Here is a 22402-nt window from a genome sequence, read left to right on the forward strand (position 1 = left end):
CCGCAGCGCAGCCAAACCGCAGGGCGAGTGAGCGGAAAGCCGCCGGGAGTAACGTTGCTGCGCTGAGAGTGTTGCAAGGAAAACAGGGAAATTACGACCTTCTTCTGGTGGGAATTTTGGACTTTGGGACATCTAGGATGAAATAGCGTCGAGAGGAGTGTTGCACCCGCGGGATAACATAAAGACAGAAAGAATAAAGGTAAGGCAGAATCAAACGAAGATCCCAAAAACTTCATTCCCTGCCTGCAGCTCTGAGCCCGACTTTTGTGGGCTGCGTCTACCTGCTGGGTCAGAATGCTTCATGTTTACTATGTCGTGTTTAATTATAATAGCCGTTTTTTAAAAAACTGATCTGTTTGTATTTTTAAAGTAGATTTTCTGTGAGTAACTTAAACGATTAAGTTTATATTATAGTCTTAGAATTAAATTACCAAAAAACAAGCTGGAGTTTGGCGAACAGATTTTTTTTTTTGGTGTGTGTGTTAGCGCCAGGAGATAGACGGGTCCTTTCTGGGCTGCTGTCGTGGAAAAAGTTTGCTTCGCTTTTTCTGCTGCAGCACGAAGTTGTGTTTGCTTTTGCTATTTAAAAAAAAATAAAAAAAATCACAGTTTACTAGCAGATACTCCCTCGCAGGTCATATATAAATAAGTGAATTAACACCTCAGCTGCTTGTTTATGGCGGTAATCTGTGCCGCAGAGGAGAGTTTTGTGTTTTCGGTATTTACAGCTTGAGTTAGCCACATTCCTCGGTTAGCTTGACTCCGCCGCATAGTTCACACATCTCCCCTGTAATTATAGTAAAGCTTCAACATTAAACCAGCACGTCTTCAGCCGGAACAATTTAAATTTAATCTGTTTAATGTTAAATAGTCGCACCTTTTTTTTTCTTCTCTCCACTCAAGTTATTTACGAACGTTTTTAAGTCGTTAGTTACCAACTTTAAGCTAGCAGTCTCTCTGCTAACGTTAGCTTCACCTGTAAATAACGAAGCGTGTGAGAGTTTATTTTATATTTTAATAAAGCTGCTTTTAATCTGTCTGTTAGTTAAAGTGCTGTTTTATCACGTTAACTTTTGGCCGGTTACGTCGTTAAAACCCCCGGTGTGTGTTGTTGGTTGGTAAGTTAGCCTCGTCTGCTAACTTTTCCTTCTTGGGGCCAAACTTTAATGTTCAGATTTATTTATTTTTATCGCAGTTGAACAAACAAATAATCTAATAAGTGTTTGGTTTAGTAACCGCAGTGCGTGTCAGTCTCTCCCCGGGTACTTCTCCCTTGTTTATGCCGCCACGGCTTCGTGTTTTCCGGATCAAGACCTTTGCTCGTGTCCCCTCCTCACCGGCCTGAGCTCTCAGGTGAGTGAACAGGCAGGTAAAGAGTCCGGCCACCTTTAGTTCACCTGATGATGACATAATAACTTGATTAACGGATCAGTTACGGGCTTGATGTTTGTTGTGAAATCAAGTTTATTTTCATTTTATTTAGCTCGTTACAGTACTTTTAATTTTACTCGAGTATTTCATGCCACTTTCAGAGGGAGATTTGTACTTTTTACTTCCCTGTTAAATGTGACAGCTTCAGTTACTTCACAAAGTAAAACACACGAAGAGTTTATAAAATATGATATAGATATAGAATTAACTGGCAACATTTTTCATGTAAAAACATTTCATGGTTTCACAAATGTGACGATTTACTTCTTTTTCCTTTTTAATTCTTTAAATTTATTTATAATAACATTGAGGTTTGTACTGTTGGTTGAACAAAACATTATGAAGGTGTCACTTTGGGCTCTGGGTATCTGTGACGGCATTTCTTGCTATTTTTACAATTTAAAAAATGCGATAAATGGAGGAAATAATCAGCAGATTGATCCAGAATGAAAAGAATCATCAGCTGCAGTCTGATCAGCAACATCCAGCTTTACATTAACGAGGAAGAAGAGTACATTAATATATAATATATAACAGGCACAGGACATAGACTTTCCTAATTATACTGACATACTTCAGCAACATTTTCAGTGCAGGATTTTACTTGAGTGTTTTTAAAGTGTGGCATTAGTACTTTTACTGAAGTAAATCATCTGAAAACCCAGATATATAAATTCAGTTTACACTGACGCAGCAGATTAGAGCTGCAGCATTTTGAGAATCGATTAATCATTCAGAGTAATTTGATTCCAGCTTCTTAAATATTTTCTTTCTTTTAGTTTCCTCCTCTGTGACAGTAAACTGAATATGTTTTGGTTGTGGACAGAAGAAGTCATTTCAGGACGTCCTATTGGGCTTTGGGAAACACTGAGTGATATTTTTAACCATTTCACAGATCAAGCAGCTTATCGGTTAATTGTGAAAATGATCGACAGATTAATCGATAATAAAAATAATAGCTGCAGCTGTGGTACAGATGTGTTTTTCCAGTGTTAGTCTGGGCAGCCAGAAGCAATGCTGTTTATATTTAAAGAACTGCGTTATCTAAAACTAATCAATAAATTGACTGACCATTTCAGCCCCTACATACTGCGTCTGAACGGGCGTTACGTGACACAGCAGCTCAGGATCTCGGCTTTAAAGCTTTTTTTAAGTTGATTATTTATCACGTAAACAAGAAACAAACATCAGCTTGTGTCAGAAATGTGATGTGACTTGTTTTAAAGCCTGAAAGGGTTTTTGACCATGTTCGTTTAGGGATGATGTCATCCCAAACATACCGGTACTACAGAAACGAGCAGCAGCATCACGTGACGTCTTGTTTGGTTGTTGTGTGAACTCTGTCACAGACTGTACCTGTAATGTCAGCGGCGTGAGGATGTATCGGGTTAAACAGAAAAGCTCTTTCACTAGTTTTAAATGTTGTTTTCTCGTGATAAATAAGCGGCTGAACGAATGTGACCTCTGCGTTGTGTCGTCCAGCTCTCATGACTGAAGCCCCTTTATTTCTTTTTAATATAAACCAGGAGTCCGCTCATTAACTGATTCTGTTTGGGAACCAAACGGTCCCGATTAGCAGCTTCAGTTTCCAGGGAAAAACTGCTGAAAGCACCAAGTAATCAATAGGTGAACAGATTTATCAGCTATAAGTCTCATAACTCTCATTCTGTCTTCAGTTCAGCACAGTTTAACCCTTTGAACTCTGGTTATACAAAGAAAGTGACTACATTGGTATTTTTGCTTACTGGGATGTCATTTCTTAGAGTATCTTCAAATGCTTCATATCTATAAAATCTGTACAACCTAAGCTAAAAGCTTATGTAAGTCTATAAACTATTATTACTGATAAAAGTATTGAAATTGTGTTTAAAAAAAACCCAAACATATAACACTTAATAGATCCAAAAGATTTCTAAATGTAGAAAGATGAACAAATATTTATCAACGCTCCTCAAGTTATTAGAACGTTTTGTTTTGTTTAGATATGCTCATTTTTAGTGCAAAGATTTTGCTCCAGCGCTTTATGTCCACTCGTGCCAGTCATCCTGTCAGCTCCTTCTACGTTATGCCGAAGCTCAGTTATGTTACGATGACCCGAATGACATTACAGTTTTTATTTCAGATCAGATTTAAACAGGATCATGCAAACAACGGCGCCGCCCTCGGCCAGCTCGTTTCCGCTCGCTGGGAAGTCTGTTACTGAAATGAGGATGATCGTTTCATCATTTAAATGTCTGCGGTCTTCGGCTTCCATAACAACTCGTTCTTATATCAAGTGTGATTGCTGATACTTTTGCATTGTGTGAGCGCTCAAATCAAGCGCTCCCTGTTCACGGTGTCATGTTACTGCATTTTCCATCACGATGAACCCTTTTTGTTTGGCTGCACAGTCACTGTTGAGTCCAGCTTTATTATTATTATATATATAAAAAAAGCCAGAAGTTGAGTTCAGTTTCATAAATCAGGGTTTTTTTGTTCAAGTTTATTAACAATTAATTACAATTGCAATTATAATGTGAAACCCAGCTTTAGAAGTAAAGACCCAGGTATCTGCACACTCAGCATTAAACTACTCTTAAAGCTTTATAAAACATTGTTACCCATCAGTCATCACTGTGATGCGAGACAACACTCCTCTGAAAAAGGGGAAGTCATCAGCTTATTTTTTTACCCATGACAGTTCTTTATAAAGTGACAGCATTTCATGAAATAGGCGGTTTCCTTACTTCCTGATTTTGCTGCTGTCTCGGAGCAGGAGTGTGAAACTCTAGATTTGCCGTCCTCTGCTCTATTTAGAGATTAAAAGTCATATTTTGTATACAGGATGGTTGTGTGTGAAGGAGACCTCCTTTGCATGCAGCAACAGAACATTTTATTTGCATGAAACAGTAACAGAGTCCCACAGCCAGGTAGCAAGCAGCACAACAACAAACAATTTATCTACAGTCACAGGACCTGTCGGACGCCTCGGCTCTTTGAACGCACGCCTGCGTTTGCTAATTCAGTTCTGCAGGCGAGAATCTGGGGCTGCAACTACAGATGTGATCTAATCCCAGAGAAATCTGTATCTGTGTTCACAACAGCAGATAAATGACCGTTTAGAAAAGAACAGCAGAGACGGACCAATCAGTCGCGTTGTCGTTGAATGTCTTGTCCATCGGAGGGCGCTCTGCAGCTCCCGTGTCTTTTGTACTATCTATAACAGACTGGGAGTCGTTCCAAAGTCAGCAGCATCGTGTTTCTGCTTAGCGTGACTGATGAGAGTCAGTCAGGAAGCCAAACGCGAGCGTCTGCGTCATCGTTTTCACCTGCGATACCCCTGAGTTTAAAAACAAAACGGGGCTCAGCTGCGTTTTCCAGCTTCTCTGTTTCAGTCTGGATGGAGGCGTAAACGTAGCAGAAGGTGTGCGTTTTAAAACGAACACGTAGTCGTGTGGACGGAGCCTTAAAGGGCGCCATGAAGGGGAGGAAGGATCCCAGCGGGAAGAACCTGTTTGACCTGGCTGTTACACATGTCCAAACAGCAGCAAGGTCACATTCCAGCTAAAACAAAAATGCATTTTAAAAAGAGATGGCGACGCAAACGGGTCCAGAAGGACGTCTCCTTTCCTGCTGTTCAGTGGTAGAATTATACATTTGACCTCAAACTGTTTGTGTCTTTGAACCTTCAAGTTTACAAAGAGTCGCTCTGCACGCCTGCATTCATGCAGTCAGTCGACTTCCCTCCCCGTGAGGGGGAGATATCAGTAGGGGTAAGGTGGTGTTAGAAATTAAAAATCTAGCATTATCCGTATGTCAGACAGCTGTACATTCCTCAGCCGAGCTCAGGAGCTCCGTTACCAAAATAACAGACTGACAGTGGGCGAGAGAGCTGGGCCACAACGAGAGAGAGAGAGAGAGCGAGAAAGAAGGCGATGGCTGCTGAGGAGGTGGCGTTTCAGGAGAAGAAGAAACGATTATATTCATTATCAGTTAATCACACAGATGACACATTCTCAAAGCCGAAGGCGACGTCTTCAGATGTCCTAAAGATCTTCAGATCTATGGAAACGTTACCTGAAGAACGACCAGGGATGCACGATATTGTTAAAGCTCATTTTGGCCGATAACGATATTTACACGTTATTTTTTTTATTTCCCTGAAGGGAACACTAAGTCTCTCCTGTACAACTTATACCCTATTACTCATCTGTAGAAACGGAGATTAAACAAGACGAATAACGTTTGATTCTACACACAACAGCGTGCGCACAATAATAGTTTTAATTGGATGAACGTGTTTTTATAATCGTTGGAAGTAGGGCTGCACAATATTTCTTAATTAAAAAAAACAAACAGGAATTTTCACCAGATGACTTCGATTCCTCCATTAAGCATCCCAGAATGATTGAGGTGATTTTGTAGGGAAACTGCATAGGAAATAAATAATAATACAAAAAAAACCCTGAAATGTCTCTTTAGTCTGACGACTTTTTTGAGTGCAAACCATCCTTTCTTGAGCTTTAATGCTGTAAAGATATTTTAAACAGTTAATTTGACTGGCTTGGCGTTGCACTGTCCTGCCATGTGACTTTTGTGCATGGGCCCATTTGCGATGACGATGCTGAAACGATATATTGTGCAGCCCTACGTCTCGCCACATTTTCTTTTCTATTCTGTCGCCTCTTGCTGAGGACAGACGCCACGTTATCTCTTTCTCCCACTGATTAGTCTGTGTTGTCGCTCAGCCGCAGATCTATTCTTACAAGGTGACAGCAGAGCCCGGGGTCAGTCCTGACTTATGGACTGGGACCAGACCGGTCTCCAGGGAAAGACCGATGCTGGTGGAGTCTAGACGGGGAGAAACTGGATGGGTTCAGACTAACAAACACACCTTCAGCCTAGGGCTGGACGATACGGCCCAAAATGTTATCGCGATAAAAAGTTTCATATCTTTGGATATCGATAATTATCACGATAATATCAAATCGTTATTTCCTTCGAGTTTGAAGGCTGTTTGAAGGCCCGCTCAGGGACACGTTGGTGGATGTCGCGGCAGCACGTAGAGCAAATGTTTTAAATCCAACCAAACCCTTTCTTTACATTGGCTGCTTTTATTTTCAACGCTCAGGGCGACCAAAGATCTGTCAAGCGCGATGGAATTATTTCTGGGACGCGCTGGTTTCAGTTAATATTTCACAGGACAGTTATTTCTCTATCTGTGCGTGTTTTCCCCTCGTGGGAGAAGGAGGGAGCCAATGAAAAGCAGAGAAGGAGCGCTGGATTTATACTCCTACAGGGACTATATTCGTGAGTTGGTGTTTGTGTCGCTCTGCTGCTACGCTCCGAGAGCAGCACGCACTTTTTAATTTTCAGTTTGTCCAGCACCTTAAACATCAGCGCTCTGCTGGGTGTGAATAAGCTCATTTTTTCTTTTATTGACTGAACGGCATGTGATTCTGTCAGATTCTGTCAGACTCTTCATCCTCGTTTCTCTTTTCTGTTCCGTTTGTTCTCCATCTCAGTGCAGAAGCACCGTCTCCCTGAAAGCAAAGTTTAAATCTTGATTGTTTCTCTTCATCAGCACCAGAACTAACTTTGGAAGAGCATCAGCTCACATTTTGTGTGTTTTATAAAACAGCTCACAAACTCGGGCCTTTCTTTCTCTTCCTTTCTAGTCTGCAGTCGTCTTGTTTTCTCTGCTCGTTTCTTCCCTCCTCTCCTTCGTCTCGGCTTTCTCTCTCCTGGGAGTGTTTCCAGACTTGGAGGCAGAGCTCGGAGATCTCTCTCTCTCTCTCTCTCTCTCTCTCTCTCTCTCTCCTCGGCTCTATTTCTATCCTCCCTTTTCCTTCCCCTTGTTTTTCACCTCCATTTCTTCTTTTCTTCCCTCCTCCTCCTCCCTGCTTCTCTCTCGGAGTGTGTTTCCAGTCTCGGAGGCCGAGGATCAGATTACTGAGGGAGTCTCGGAGGCTCTCTGGCGAGGTGGCAGTGGTGCAGGAGGGATGGAGGGGAGGAGGAGGAGGAGGTAGGGGAAGGAGATCAGGTTTCACGTCTCCAGCGCTCTCTCCTCTGTCTGCCTTGCCTCCCTCCTCCTCCTCTTCCCCCCCGGTGGCCTGGAGACAGAGTGGCTGAGCCAGGGAGGAAAACATGCAATCCTCCACCCTCCTCCTCCTCCATCATACGTCCACCCTCTTTGCTGCAGCAGATAAATAAAGGCAGTAAATGGGGAGCTGAGCACACAGAGGGACGATTCTTCACCTCCCTCACCTCCCCCCTCCATCCCTGCAGGGAGGTTTTATATCCTGCGCCGTGTCTTTTCATTCCCCTGGATGTGAGGCAAAGGTGAAACTACTTCAGGGAGATTTTAGTTTCTCCACACGGCCGAAGCCGAAGGATCAGACCTGGACTCAGAAATCAGTAAAGCGTGTCTGTGGAAGCGAAAGCGGAGAGGCGATAGTCATCTGCACCCTGTTCCCACATATGTTGAAATGTCTAGCAGGTACAGAAAGGTTTGAATCCGTGTAGTGGAGGCTGGCAGCTGGTAGTTGTGCCTGTCCAGTGCTCCAGACTTACTACCTGCATTCGTTGCACTGGTTTCATTTAGGTGCACCGCAACCCAAATATTTCACAGCACCTTTATATTCCAACCTTCTGTCTAGGTTCAAAACTGCGATTAAAATGTAGGTTAATTGTCCAGATTCCATTGTCATCTTTGTGTGTTAGACTTGCTAACCAATCACAAGTGCCATGCTCCTCCTCTTACGGTCACCAGTCAGAGCGGCCGCGGGGCGTGTACATTTTACAACAACAAACGAACGGGAGGAAAACGTTGCGTCGGGCGATCAGACACAGGCAGCGGCTCAACTCGCACTGACCGGAGCGTTTAGCCGCCCTACGTTGTTGACGTGCTGTTAATTTGTGTTTCGTTCCGCTCGGTGCAGCCTACATATCCCACATGGAGCATTTCAGAATAAGAGCGTTTGCCTGCCTAATGTTGCTGACTTGTTCAGATTTTGTTAATTTGATTTTTGTGCTTCTGTCATGTTTCGGTAGGCTACGTAGTTTAATTGTTTGGGGTTTTTTTGTCTGTTTTTTGTCTGTTTTGTTGATGTATACGTTCGGGAGTCTCCACAGGGTGTTTTATCTTGAAAATCGACCGGATTCTCTCTGCCGTTCTGTGTCTGACTTCCTGCCCGGTTCATCTGCTCCGTGCTGCTTGACGTGGCTTCAGTGAAAAATAGACTGGCAGTAAATATTGAACTTTAACGGAACTTTTTTTTAAATAATCACCGAATCGTTCAGCCCTACTTCCCAAACATAGATATGTAAATGATTGTAAACAGGAGCCTGACGTGCGCCACCCGAAAAATGTAACTACACATCGCGGCGACGCCGAGGACAAGAAGAGTGATTGGTCGGCTTGGTAGCGTCGTGCTTTGAAGCCAGTTTTACTAGCGGCCAAACAACCCGCAACATGACTCGCTTCACTGTCAGAGTTTGATCCATTGGGTCGATAACATTTGGAAAGTCTAGAAGAGACGCACGATAATTATTTAACCCCCATTCAAGTCAGCAGAGGGCCAAACGGGAAGGACACCCCACCGCCAGCCAGCGCTTTGGCGGAGTTACTGCAAAGCAACCCAGACACCAACACACTTGAAGTATAAATGTGAGGGTCTGTGCGTTGCCAGTTTAAAATGATAAATCCAGCGCCACTTCGCTGCTTTTGATTGGCTCACCTTCTTCCGCCAGTGAGTTTTGGGGAGAGCACGGACACAGCGGTTCGGCCGACAAAAAATCGTCCTGCAAAATGTTTGGTTCCAGTTCTACCAAGAATCTTTTATTTAGTCTCACACGGCAGATTTGTGGGCGCACGTTTGGAGCCCGGCAAGACGCCGGTGGAAACGAGGGAGGGGAGTTTGTCGTGTACGTAGAGGAGCTGCTAGCAAGAATTTATTTCCTAACGTTACTCCAACACAACAAACTCCTCTCTCCAACTCTGACTCACGTTTCCGCCGGCGTCTCACTGCAACAACTCGCCTCTCACGAGGAAACAAATGGCATCACCAGGAGTCAGACGCCTGGTGTAACAGTCTGAGCCCGTTTTAGGCTTTTTAACATCCTTCCAGCAAAGAGACAGTCAGGCGTCAGCTCTCTCTCTGCTCTCCAGTCCTTCAGATACAAATCTCAGGGAAGTCGGGGACTGGATTGATGGGAATTAGAGAAATGCATTTTATATTTTATAACGTTTGTCCCACAAGCGCTGAATATTTGGATTGATCGCATCCCGTCTGTCTGGATTCTCAACTTTCTGAACCAACACATGTGAAAACAGGGCCCAGTTTAAACATACAGAAATGACTCTCTAATGGTTTTGTATCTTGTTTGTTTTGGAGTTTTTTTTCTCTTTTATACGTTTGATTTTTCTTGCTGAAAGCACTTTATAGATTTCGTTCGTCCCCTGAGATGAACTGGTCGATAAAAGCATCAGGAAAGCTTTACAGCTGAAGTTTCCAGGTTTCTTGCCGTTTTCCTTTTTAACTTAATCTGCAGATTATTACCTTGTTAATTGATTAATCATTCGGTCTATCCTCCGTGACGTCCCACAGCCCACACTGATGACTTCAGATGTTTTGAAACTGATTGTAATCTCTGCAGCCAAACAGAAAGCTCTCCCATGATGCCTTCCTTCTCTGGGCCTTCGGTTGAAGGTCGACGCAGCCTCCTTGTTCAGCGGCTCCAGCTGTCCTTTAATGGTATCGATCCCTGCTTTAAATACACCCAGTGAATAATTCAGATCACCCGACCACAGTGGCTTGATGGTAGCGGAGAAAGCGTTCCCCTCCTCCTAATGGAGGGAGTGGGGGGGCGGAGGCGCTGCCAAGATCTATTTCAAGTCAAACCTGCCTTTTTTTTTTCTCACCCGCCACACATGAAAATGTGATTATTTGCGGCCGTGTGTGTGTGTTTTTTTTTTTTTTTTGTTTCTGCGCGGTCACGTGACGGCAGCGACTGCATTCCTAGAGGGTTAAGAAATGTGAAGGGTTCGCCAAACCGCAGGAATGAAATCAGATCTTTATATTTAGAGAGCTCACAACTTTACAGAACAACAGGGAATAGTGTTTTGACTGTAGTAAATAACTCAGCTGTGTTTTGTCTGCAGTCTCGTCCAGCGTTTGTCCCCCGGAGGTCAGATCGGGCCGGCCGCAGCGACACGCCATTTCCTTCTCTGCTTTACAGCATTTTGTTGAAGTGGTAAGAAATAAAACCCAAGTTAGGACATAGAATTACATAAATCTTAAGGGCTGCAAATTATTTTCATTACCAACTAATCTGCCGATTATTTTCAGGATTCATCATATAGTCCAACCTGCAAGGCAAGTTTATTTGTAGAGCACATTTCAACAACAAGGTCATTCAAAGTGCTTTACATAAAACATAAAAGCAACAGGGAAATATGAAAAAAAAAGTAGCATGGGGAAATTGAAAAAATACTAAAAGTTACAGTGCAGTGTTACAATCAGGGTTAAAAGAGTTAAACGGAAAATAAAAACAGGCTGAGGGGTTGAGCAAATAACTGAGTTACAGTTATTTTGAAAAGAGAATAAACAGAAATACACTTAAACTACTCTCTCTAGCTAGTCTGTACTCACGTTACTGTACTCTGTACTGTACTGTACTCGGTCCACAGCAATCTTTGGGTCCACCGAAACTCCAGAAACCCTCGGACACAACAGAGAAACCAGGACCGCTTTGATCCAGTTATACTCTGGACCCACCTGCACGTTTACAGGTGGACAGAGGTTCCTGCAAATCACTCAGGCGCGAGATTTAAGACCACTTCCTTCACTCTGTTCAATCTGACTCATTATCTTTTCACTCATTTCTCACCGTGTAAACATTTAATTAAAAGCAATGGTAAAAAGCTAAAGAAAAAGAAAACAGGACAGTAAAAGTTACAGTGCAGTGTAACTTATCTGCTACTAGTTAAAGGCAGCGGTAAAAAAAAGTCTTCAGTCTTAATTTAAAAGAACTGATGTTTACAGTCCAAAACCCAAAGACTCTTCATTTCATCATAAATGACTAAATAAGCTGCAGTTTCTCACGTTTAAGAAGCTGAAACCCGTTCATTTTTCACACTCTTGCTTGAAAAAAATGACTGAAACGATTAATTGATGATCAAAATAGTCGTCAATTAATTCTCGATAAATCGACTAATCGCTGCAGCTCTACGCCTTTTAACCACGACTTGCTTCTTATGTAGGGCGACTTTAAATTAAACCACCCTGGTTTCTTTGTGCAGACGAATCAAACTATTTTAATTATTTTACATTTTTTAAGAGAAATGCACCGATAGTATTTTTGCCTTTTCTGGTTTTCTTTCTTTCTTTATTGGCTATTCTCTCTGGGGTCCATTCAACTCTGTGTTCATAATAAGCCTTGATTATAGACTTTTACATTTCCTCCAACACTGCGGCAGGTTACAGGACCTTCTCTCACTCAGACACATCTCAAAATAAAAGCTTAGGCTACTGGACGAAGCTGTTCGGCATCGATTGAACACTGATTGAGGAAGCTGTCATTAAATGCAAATCTCTGCAACATATAAAGACAAACACGAGCTCAGAACTGAGTAGTGCAGGAAGAAATCATTTATCAAAGTCAAACCAGTAGCTTGAACGGAGAGCGGAAACCTTTCAGGGACGGTAAAGTTGAGCCGTGGCGGTCTTGAGCCGCCAGGCTTCCCGGTTGTATAGAGTTCATTGATGAGGTGGGATTTTCTTTTCCTTTCTCACTAATCCTCCTGCCTTATAGGCGCAGTGATCCCCCTGAAGTGACGTGGCCCCTGACCTCTATCCATGACCCCTGAGTCCTCCTACCCCCTGACCCCCGGGTCCTTGAACCCCTGTCAGCTTACCACTAACAGAGCCGTCTCCTCCCCGCCCGGATTAGACCGTCTGACCAGCTTTACTGTGATTGGTGGTCGGCCGTTGAGCGTCGAGGCTGAATCTGCTCAGATGAGATGAAATGTTGGAAAAGCAACTTTTTTTTTTGCGTGCTTCACGCGGGGTTTGTGGAAATGAGTTGATGAGAGGGAACGAAACACTCGACACTGTTTGTCTGAAGAGATGTTTGAAAGCAAGATGGCGTCTGTCAGTGTGTATGTTTAGAGTCTGGCTGGTAAACCTACGGTTTTCTGTTCTCAGCCGTCCGGCAGGCTGCAGCCAGGAGCAAATATCATTCCAGCCCTCAGACCTCATGGCTGAGTTTTCCCACTGCGCCTGTGAAAGCAGCGCCGTTCCCTCCCTCCCTCCCTCCCTCCCCGCGTCCTCGTTTCTGGTCTTTAATTTCAATTAGCTCTGGCTGCTGGTTGACTTTGATGGCATTAGCCTCTCCTCCCGGCCTCCACACTCGTCCCTCTGCTCTCGTCTTCCTCTGTTGGTTTTGCCAAAGCCCGCCCAGCTTTTAACTGCCGCCCGGCTTTTAACTGCTGCGATCAGAGTCGGAACGCTTCGCTTCCACTTCCTGCCGGCGTCCAGCCCGCCGTGCAAGACACTCATGCCTGCTGCCGCTGTTTTTGGGTGAAATGTAGGAGGGCCGTCCTGCTAGCAACAGACAGTAAAGTTTCCTACCCACTGGACTAAAAACATTAACACAGACGGGGACGCAAACCTTCAGGGTCATGGTTACACCCGGGGTCGCTGCCTGCCACTGTAGAAATGTATTTCCAAAAATATGTTAAAGCAGATGTGCTCACATGTGGAGGTGGTGACGCGTATAAGGACGGGAAACAATGGGGAATTTATTTAGCTGTAAAGTTGTTTTTTTCATTGGTAACGGTGTCGGATACATTTAAACAGGCTCGAGCAGGAAGCACGTTTGCTTACGAGGCTTTCAGATGAACAAGTCAGAGTGAAGAATGGTTAAAATATTTGAACAGAGGTGCTGCTGTGAGAGCAACACATTTCCAGAAGCAAGCAAACTATGAAGTAAACAAACCCCGTCACTGATTCGTCAGTAAATTTATTGTCCGTCTATTAATTGATTAGTTGACTTTACGTCACGCTGCCTAAGTTGCTTTGTGCAATAAAAGGCAGAGGTGAGGTCTGTAAACATCCTCCAGGTTCGCCCAACAGTCCAAACACATCTTTTCAGCCTTAAGTCTTCACCTCGGCTGATGAACCTCCGGGACACGAGCCAGAGTCTGCTGAGCTCTGTCTCCTCACAGCCTGCATACCTCCGCCTGCCCTCCTACGTGAGGACGACTTGTTTCGCAGCTTTTCCAGTCGGACTGTGGTTTCACACCTTCATCCGACACGTCGATTCTCCAGCGCAGGAATTTACATTTAACCACCAGCCGCCTGGGAGCAGTTTATACTTCAAAACAGACGTGGAACTCAGCCAGCAACTGCATGCTGCCAGACTAACGCGTGGTTGAATTTCTGACACGCCTAAAATCACTGGGTTTTACATGGAGAGAAAAATAACCAACCTTTGCTTAACAATTTAACTAACTGAATGCACCTTTACATGACAGCAAAGTATCTCTCACAGGACTGCCGCAACCCATTTAGTGCCATTTTACATCTCGGGTTTTAAAGAAAAACATTTCTAAAATGCAGAATTAATATAAATAGGGGAACTATAACTACAGCTCAGGCATAACATAAGCTGTTAGTGTCTTTTCTATGGCAAGAAATAAGTAGACAACAACTGTGACAGAAGACATAACATGAATGAAGCTCAGGTCTGCAGCGTTGGTTAATATCTTGAACAGAACCTCGCTAGACGACAGAATTAGCCACCACATTGATGTACATGGGTAACTGGCCATTACAGAAAGTCATTATTAACTTTACTGGCCTTCGTGATCTTGTGTCTGTGGACTGGATGCACAGACTTTCCGCTGAGGTGTTGAAGCATTGACGTGTGATTGTTGTAGGCTAGCTCGGTGTGAAAGTAGACGCGCTGTTTGGCGTTTTCATGGACACTTTCTGTCTCTCTCTTCCCGCTCTTTGCTGTGGTTGGGTACCAAAACCCAGTGCCAGTTACTGAACCGGTTCCTGCTGATACCAGTGAAATTCACCTCGTTTCCTTTCTCTTTCCTATTTGACGAGGCGGCGCCGTCGCTGCAGCTGCACTTGTTGTCTTCCACCTTCGCCACCTAGCAAAACTAGCACCGACATGTTTTCAGATTTTCGGTGCCACCTAAATGTGTCACTTGAAATTTCATCTGGTGCTTCAAAACAGACGTAAGAAACGTCATCAACGTTCACCGCAGTACCAAATAAAGGCTCCGAGACGACGGCCGGTTTCTCTCTGTGTTTACTAATGCTGCAGTAATAAAGGCTACTGCCAGTCAGTAAAATAAGAGCATTACTCTGCTGCCTCTGCAGGTTTGGAAAAGGCCACAGAACAAATGTGATAATTTTAAGTACAAGAAGAGTTGGGGAACGAGCTCAAACGTCTGGAAAAGTATTTGTTTTCCTGCTCATAATTTAAGCGCTGGAACAGAGAGTCAGGTTCCACTTGTGCTGCTGTCCGTCAGCTAGATCTCGTGTCATGTTTTAGAGCCTGCAGATGTGAGAAAAGGAAAGTGAGCAGCGAAAAAGCAGAAGGAACGTCCAGTGAAGATGAGGTCAGTGTGGAGTAAGACGTTCCCTCTGCGGCTTCCTGTTTCCCGGCGTCTCTCTCACTGCTGGGTTTCCTTTAAATAGCAGAGTGTAAACAGCCCAGAGCGACGGCACTGCTGCTTTTACTGAGGCTGGGCTGTTAACGCAGGGAACTGTGGGAAATCATCTGACATGACGACAGGCTGGTTCGTTCAATAAAGTATTTTCTCCGTTTTATTTTTAAGATTTTCAGATTTAAAGGTGCACTGTGTGAGAACAGAATGTGAAGAAGCAACGTCTACGTGTTGCAGGGGTTAGCATGCTAACCAGCTAGCCTCTGCCCTTTCCTGTGCTGTAGTTACACATTTAACCTTGAGAGGCTTTAATTCGATGTATTCTTAGTCTTATTTTTCTTATTAAAGGGGCTATATGTAAGTTTTTGATTTCATTTAATTTTCAGGTTTTGTGCTGAAGCCCATCATCAGAACAGGTTCAGATGATGTCGAGTAAGAACAGTGAACATCTGAAAGGATGAAAAAACACGGAGAGTCACGTCAGCAGAGCAGTTGCTAACGTTATCCGGTGCAAAATTGTGTCGCTTTCCACATTATTTCACCAACTAACTCATGTTACTATCATGTGTACCACAGGTGAAATGTCAGTGTTGATTTAGCCTGCAAGAAATGAAGTAACGGTAAAAAGCAGATGTGGAGCGATTTGTTTACTAGCCTAACTTATAGTGATTCAGCACGGATCCACAGCTGTTTGCTTTGTTTTATATACATCTTCTCACTCGCTGTAACTAACGTGACCCACATAATATAAAACACTGCTACAAAACGTTCACAACAACCCAGAGGAAGGAAGAGACGCCACTAGTTACAGTAAAGTCACTGACTGCGGTCTGACTGTTATAAAGAGTGACACAGTCTCGTTATAATATTCAGTCCAGCTCACCAAACGTTTCGTTATCATGTAGCTGTGCTGACGTCGCCGAGCCTCCGGAGACACATTCGCAGATACTAAAGATGGTTACTGAAAGCAGCAGGCGAGCTAACGATGTAGCACGTCGGCTAAATGCAGTAAATGTACCGCGTATCATGTAACGGATTAGTTCAACCTGCAGCTGATGAAACTGTTACTGTAACGTTAGCTGAGTTTCCAGCTCTGTCTGTTGTCCCTGCCTGCCTGTAGACCCCGTCACTCTGCGCCGGTGTTGACCTCTGAGACGGGAACGTTGAAGTAACAGAGCCTGATCACGTCTGAAGAAAAGCCGCAGCCTGCGTTTCTGTTTGTATTGTATGTATTTCTGTATTAAAGCGGTTGTGTTTCAGATTCCGCTCGCTCACGAGTTCAAGCGAGCACGCGTACGAGCACACGCCTGGTAGCGACCTCAGCACTGCACCGCTAGTGGCCGCCGGAAACTCCATCATGGCCCTTAAACAACAAAATTCAACCGCACACCTCCTTTCTCTCTTTCACTGAACTAATCGCCTCGTTAGCCGAAACATCATAAAATAACGATTTAATGATAATAATTGAATATATTGTAAATAATACCAAAATGCAGAATATTTGCAGTTTCCAGCCACTTAAATGTGAATTTATTTCAAACTGTTTCTGATATTTTATAGAGGAAAAATAATCAATGATGACATGAGTATAGTAAATAAGGTTAAGCAATTTTTTTTTTAGTGCATAGGCAAAAGATAAATCTAGGTCATTGTTGGCTCATAAGGGCATTTTTTAATATCTCATAGACTCTCTTGACATGTGACAGATTTTTCCATTAAGCTCATCTGTTTGTGACATTTTAAATGACAGTCGTCAGCGGGTGGAAACACCGCTTCTGTCCTCCCACCACCTTTTCCAGCGGTCGAATGTTCAGCAGAAGTTTAAAATTAAATGTGGTTGTTTCTAAGTACGCCTACATCCGATGAGGAATAGATCATCAGTCGGCTGCTCGTTGTTAACGTTTACATTTATTCAGCTGACACTCAAAGGGAAACGCAGGGAAATACAATATTAAGATGCATAAAAATAACTTCTAAAACAAAAGCTGAGCAGCTCAATAACAGAAAATAAATCAAGGACAGTTTAGATTGTTTAATCATCATGCTGCCAGGTAGTTCCAGCTTCCAACTTTTCTCTTTTTAGTACGGTTAAAAGTTGAATGTTTTTTATATCAACTTACCTTTACACAATTTAGAAACATGTCCACCGTGACGTGGTGCAGAAATCTTCACCTGAATGCAGGAAATTGTTTATAAAACCGTTTAATGTTTGAAATGTTCATAAAATTCAGCCTTGAAGATTTCATAAAAATAAGGTTAAAGTCTCGTTTTCATAGAGCTGCAACTATTAGTCGAGTAATCGATTAGATGGCAACCACTAAATTAATCTGCAACTCTTCTGATATTGGATTCATCGCTTTTTTAAGAATAAAATGTCTTGATTTCTCTGATTCCAGCTTCTTAGTCGGAATATTTTCTGGTTTCTTTCCTCCTCTGTGACAGAAAACTTAATTATTTCAGAGTTGTTCACATTCAGTGTTTCCTCTATATGCAAATATTCTGGCAGTAAATGTACGGTGTCTGTTACAGCGCGTTAGCTTCTCAAGACCAAGAAAAGTTCCCACCTGCTTGAAAAGTGAAGCCGGTTAAGCGCTGAGTTAGCGAACATCTCCCCTTCAGACTGCGCAGCTGAGCGCGGACTGATTAAATTATTTTTCAGTTTTCAGTCTGAAAAAGTGGTTTTGGAAAAGAGAAGGACGGAGGTGACCGGAGGAGCTGAGGTTAGCAAAGCTAATCAGTGATGCAAACTCGTCCTTTAAAGCTGATGAGGAGACGTTTCTGTTTGGATTTTAATGTGCAAATAAACTGCAGCTCAGAAGGGAGGAGGTTTCTCATGTTTTTTATATTAATGTCTACAGAGAAATGTCAGCTGTGAAATGAAGACACAAATATGAACAGTCGTGTCTATAATGATTCTGAGGTCATATTAACAGGGTTTCAGGGGGTGATGCCCAAAACATGCAGTGCCGTCACTGTAAAATCACTGTGGAGCATCAGAACCAACCAGATCACTTTCTCCAGATCTAAAGCTTGGAGTTCCTCCAGCAGGCTGATCTGTGGCTGTTGGTTATTTATTATCTGCTTCAGCTTTTCCAAATATTTGTTCAGAGATATGGTGGAAATAACGGCCCAATATGATGTGAAATTACAGATTTGTCATTGGAAAACGTAACATTTTCTTGGGGGAGGAGCCCCAAACCCCCCCCGACCAACACCAAAACATTCATCTAAAGCTCACATTAAACTGGGAAAACACTGCAGTTTGAAGCTATTCTGAGGAGCATCGCTGGCTCATGGACACAAGAGCGATGCTGCTGAGACATGTTGTGTTGGGCTTTTATATTCAGACAAACCTCCGCTGCTCCAACTCCATCCTAGGAGGAAACACTGAAGTTTATTTGTTTTGTGAAGTGTGACTGTTCATTAATCCGGCCCCTGCTGCTGAAAAAAATCAACTGTTATATGTTCATATTGTGAATATACTGTATACTAAACCCAAGTACACCTGTACATAATACTTATGTACTCCTGCATCCTTTGCACCCACCGTTTGTTTGTTGTTAATCGATAATGAAAGCATTGTTACTGTCGCTGCCCTGTCGTCTCGTGAGCGAAGTGTCTCGTCGTCTCGCTGAAGAATAAAAGACTTGAAAACACAGATGTGTTTTGCATAGTGTGGTTTTTATTCTGTTGTATTTATTTGCAGTGTTGGGGAGGGTTTCACTCAGCTGTTCACATAAAAATAGCAGCTCTGTGTTTGTCCTCTTGCTCGTGTGTGGGAGAGCAGGATCTGTTTTTCCCTCCGTCTGTCTCTTTTTCTTGGCAACGCCTCTCCATCCATAAACTAAAGCTGTTCGTGTGTGTGTGTGTGTGTGTTGGACGGAGAGGCAGCAGCTGTTTTTTAGCCAACCTCGTGACCGCTCTCAGCCCCCGTCTCCGGACATCTATTTTCTCCCGGTCTGTTCTATAATAACTCGCCGGCTGAATCCCCACCGCTGCCGTTTTCTCCTCCCATGGGCTGAAGCCGAACTCTCTCTCGCTCTCTCGCTCTCTCTGGAGCTGCTGGTCAACTCATCAACACAGTTTTCCACACTGTCTCCAGTTCATTTTCCAGCTGAGTGTTAGTCTTGGCGGCGGCGGCGGTGTGGTGTGAAGCTGGAGGAGGCGGGTTCAAGCCCTCCACCCCCTCTCTGCTAACTAGCTGCTCACTGCTGACCCCGACCTTTGACCTCCGGGAGCAGTTTTCACCACAGACGGTACAAAAGAAGCGGACGCAGTTAACGTGACATCACCCAGTTGGCTTGTTCACCGTTTTGGGCATTTTAGTCCACTATACACCTTTTTAGTAGTTTATTTTCCTTCTGTGCGTCTGTAGATTTCTATAAGATATTGGCTGTGTAAATATTGATTTTCACGAAACAATGTGTGGAATTTTACATCTTTGAAGTTATTTCTCATCCTCGAACTCTAAAATCTCCTACAGACCCCAAACCTTAGTTTTCTTCCTGACTATATTCTGAAGGATTTCACTGAGGGGTTTGGTCATTTATCAGTCACAGCCTGGATTAGTGAACATTTTGTTCCAAAAACATGGCGAAAATGAATGTTTTTGTTACTGAGAGATCCTAAATCCCCTCTGTAAAAACATTTGAGGCTGATGTGTCAACAAAATAAAACCATCATTTTGCCTTAAGCTGGTGTTCAGATTTAGCTTCTTGAAATAGATGCAAAATCAGCACATATTTCAATAGATACTGTCTCATTTGCATATTTAAACATAATATTTCAGAAAACCTGCAATAAAAAAAAAATATTGTCTCAATGTGAGTTATAATCCTGGAAAGTTTCATGATGTTTTTTTTTTTTTTTGAAAGGTCAGATTAACTGTTTAATGTTGACGTGTAGTTTTGCAGTTTAGCTTGACTGTTTTATTTTGGTAGTTTGGCTGCCGTGTGAGCGGCTTCCTGTTCTGTTTGCCGTCTCTACAGGTCACTACATAGTGGACTATATAGTGAGCGCGCCATCCGAATGAATAGTGATAATTATTATACCCTTTATAGTCCATCAATGTATCCCAGAATGCATTCTGAAAAGTAGTGCACAACCGATGGTCACCAACCAAGCCCTACATACCATCATGCTTTGCACTGATAGAAAAAAACCTGTCCATTATCTGGTTGTCCGACTGGAATGATGTAACTAACGGCGCTGAAATAACGATTGGAGCAGTGTGTGACAGTGTTGTTCACTCACTATATAGTGCTCTGCATACACTCCCTGCATAGGGGGTAGTGAATGAGTGGGGGTTTCGGCCGCAGACTCTATAAACCGCCGGCTGGCGTTGACTCTGGCGCTCTCTGGGTGTGAATATTAACTCCCCCCTCCTTCTCTGAATAAAGCCTCCTTTGAGGAGCTCTGAAAAGGCCTGTGTGTTGGAGGAGGCTCGGTCCGTCGGCCACACTGCTCCACTTATCTCCTCACAAACGGCGCACACTGATCTAATGACGGGCCAGAGTCGGGCCCAGGAGTCCTGGAAGAGGTTCTGGGAGTCTTAATGGTGGATCTGTTGGTCTTCAAGGAGGCTTTAGTGAACTTTAGAGGACGCAGGGTGCCTTACAGGGTCCTTCAGGGGGGTTGGGTTTTTAAAGAAACTTTTATAGGATGCTGCCTTTTTAAATGATCCTTAAGGTGGACTTTTAAAAGGGGTATTTGAGCAGGGCTGGGGCGATTCATCGATCCGTTGATTTGACATAACGTGCGTTGGCGCGTTGCAGTGAAGTGCTGCGCCCGGTGTAAGCAGGGATTCCCTCGCTTTTGACCGTCTGAAGTCTGGGAGGATTTTAGACAGACCTGACAACGTGGAGCTCTCTGGAGATTAAAAATGTGACGATGCAAAATCTTCCCTGAGCGCTCTGTCAAGACGGCGGCGTGTTTCAGGGTTATCAGCAGCGTGTTGCTCACTGAAAAACTGAAATGTACCGATGTGTTGGTTTGACCGTCCTCGTCGTCTCTTTACAGGTCGGAGGTTATGATGTGACCAGCTTCCCCTGCTGCAGGACTACACTTCCCATGGAGCCGTGCGCCGACACGCACACTGTTCTACCATGGAGTCACCAGTCGGGTATGGAAACACACACTCAGAGCGTCTGCAGGATGTTTATTGTGGTCACATGAAAAACATTACAGACACACACGCACACAGAAAATGTAAACAAACGTTATTTTTTGTGGAGGGGCACCGGTGATTACTCCTTTTTAAAGCTTGATTACCCCGCTCCATCCCTCCTGCTCGTCAAGGAGATTAACCTTTGACCCCCCGGGGCTGAAGGCAGAGCTGGCCAATCAGGAGGCTTCCTGGTTTTTAATTGCAGGCTCTGAATGGGTCATTTGAGCTGTCGTCTGGTTTGATTAATAACCACAGAGCAGGAAGAGCGGTGATTACGCCGAGCGTCTGTGTGTGTGTGTGATATCGGTGAAGTAAAGCCTTGCAAACAGAAAGTGTGTGTGTGTGTACAAGGTGATGTCATGCCTCGACAGGTCGACTGCTTGTAGTTTCTGAGGGTTGTTGTGGCGCTTTGAAAGTCAGCTGCGACGTATTTTCTGGTTGAAACCACAGCAGCGTGTCAGAAATCTTCTTTGCTTCCAGAGAGTCCTGGAAAGTCTTTATAATGTCTGGAGTGTTGTGAGTTCCTCAGCCTTGAAAGGTTTGATCTTGCGTCTGTACGATCAGTCGATTAGTTCTTTAACGTGTGACAGTAAACTGAATATCTTTGGGACAAAACAGGACGTTTGAGGACGTCACTGATCTACATTTTATAGACCAGACAACTAATCTAAAATAAAAATAATCATTAGTTGCAGCGTAGAAAGACTGATGTACTTGTTTTATTATTTGATTTGATAGATTCTAACGTGTTGGAAACGTTTTATATTTCTGTATAATCCGTTTACTCTCCTTACTGCTGGACACATGTGGTCATTAAACTTTGATGTTCAGTTCACTAGCACAAAGTTCTTACTCTTAAAAATGGTGAATTGTTTCGGCTCTCCTCCCGAGACCTGCAGACTGGACCCGGGGGGGGTCTAACCAGATCCCCGCACGCAGTCGGCTCTAATGTTTTATAACATGGCGTACTTTTAAAAAGTCTTTATAGATGTTGTTTCTTGGCGTTCCGTTTCCTCATCGTGCCAGGCGCTGTAGGAGTACGTGACTGCATGCTGAAACGAGGTGACTCAAGCGTCTGAGTTTCAGAACTCGCTGACAGACCTTCAAACAGAGCCGGCCAGTCTGCAGCACCAAATCAC

General features: G+C 43.6%; 1 protein-coding gene across 4 annotated transcripts in view; it reads left to right on the forward strand.

Moving 5' to 3' along the window:
* LOC119911452 (bone morphogenetic protein receptor type-1A-like) overlaps window positions 1–22402 on the forward strand; it is a 59769-nt gene continuing 37367 nt past the window's right edge. For 2 of the 4 annotated variants that reach the window (XM_038730335.1, XM_038730336.1), the window contains exons 1-2: window positions 2–199; window positions 21116–21218. The gene's annotated coding sequence lies outside the window, so the exon portion shown is untranslated. Of the gene's footprint in view, window positions 200–10573; window positions 10666–21115; window positions 21219–22402 lie in introns of all 4 variants that reach the window. The other 2 variants (XM_038730334.1, XM_038730333.1) reach the window with 2 other exon arrangements.

The sequence above is a fragment of the Micropterus salmoides genome, unplaced genomic scaffold (assembly GCF_014851395.1).
Source record: "Micropterus salmoides isolate LMB-PRFRI ecotype aquatic unplaced genomic scaffold, ASM1485139v1 Ms_hic_scaffold_2, whole genome shotgun sequence".
Lineage (NCBI taxonomy): Eukaryota > Metazoa > Chordata > Actinopteri > Centrarchiformes > Centrarchidae > Micropterus > Micropterus salmoides.